Below are 1,028 nucleotides of genomic sequence, written 5' to 3'. Positions count from 1 at the left end.
CTCTCTCTCTCTCTCTCTCTCGGAACTATGGTGGTGTAATGGTTAGAACGTTCGCTTGGTAAGTCAGAAGTCACTGGTCAGTTCCTCTTAACATCCCATTTGGGTATAATTAATTACTACATGTACTTAAAATAAGTACCCCATCCCACACCCTCACTGACACAGTTTAAAACACAGGCGTCTGAGGTGTGGCGGTTATAAGCGCTTTGCTATCTCACGCAGATGTCCCAAGTTCGATTCCCGGGTACGGTGACATTTTTATCAAGTATTTCGATCTTTCTGTTGGGATGTTTTGTCCTTTTCAATCCAGATTTGCCCTGACAGCTGGGTCGGATGCCTACCTCCTATATATGATCTAATTTGAGTCGATGGACACGTTTAAAAAAACACCCAAATTAAGACACTTGAGAGGCAAGTTGCTTCGATCCTGCCTGCCAGAGCCAACTCTGCCTGCAGAAATTATACCGAGATACGAAAAGAAGTAAACTCCCCTTCCCGAGAATCGGACTCGCATCTTTTGGGTGCAACTTTGTAAAGGGTTGGATTTTTTTTTTTTGGGGGGGGTTGTTTTTTGTTTGTTTTTTTTTTGGGGGGGGGTTGAGGAAGGGAGATGTTTTTGCCCTGTGCCCCATGTTAGTGTTCTTGCAAAAGAGTAGCTATAACTGTCCCTCTACTTCGTTCAATATGAGTCTCCAACATGTTAGTTAATGCAGTTTTCATGACCTGCCTCTGCCACTTTCTTATCTGTAATTAAACGGTTTCAATGCCACTTTCTAACACTTTCTTATCGCATAATGATAATAAAAAGCTATTTAAACAGCCAACTATTTTTTTAAGGTGTGCTTAGCTCCTTGTGTTTGCTAAAGAAATCCAATTTTGAAAATCTGTCAAGTATCAGTACTCAATAGCAGCAAATATGAGATAAGGAAATTGTTTGGAGTTACAATAGTTACCCACAAAAAAATTTGGTTCATCGAAATTTAATAGTAATGATAATTATTTATTTTTTTAATTTAAATTTATTATTT

General features: G+C 38.8%; 1 protein-coding gene across 1 annotated transcript in view; it reads left to right on the top strand.

Annotated features, from left to right (window-relative positions):
* LOC101854183 (solute carrier family 2, facilitated glucose transporter member 1) overlaps nt 1-1,028 on the top strand; it is a gene marked incomplete in the record, with an annotated part of 49,150 nt that overhangs the window by 31,820 nt on the left and 16,302 nt on the right.

The sequence above is a fragment of the Aplysia californica genome, unplaced genomic scaffold (assembly GCF_000002075.1).
Source record: "Aplysia californica isolate F4 #8 unplaced genomic scaffold, AplCal3.0 scaffold00345, whole genome shotgun sequence".
NCBI lineage: Eukaryota > Metazoa > Mollusca > Gastropoda > Aplysiida > Aplysiidae > Aplysia > Aplysia californica.
The sequence above is the reverse complement of the archived record's forward strand: the minus strand, read 5'-3'. Positions and strand labels throughout refer to the sequence as shown.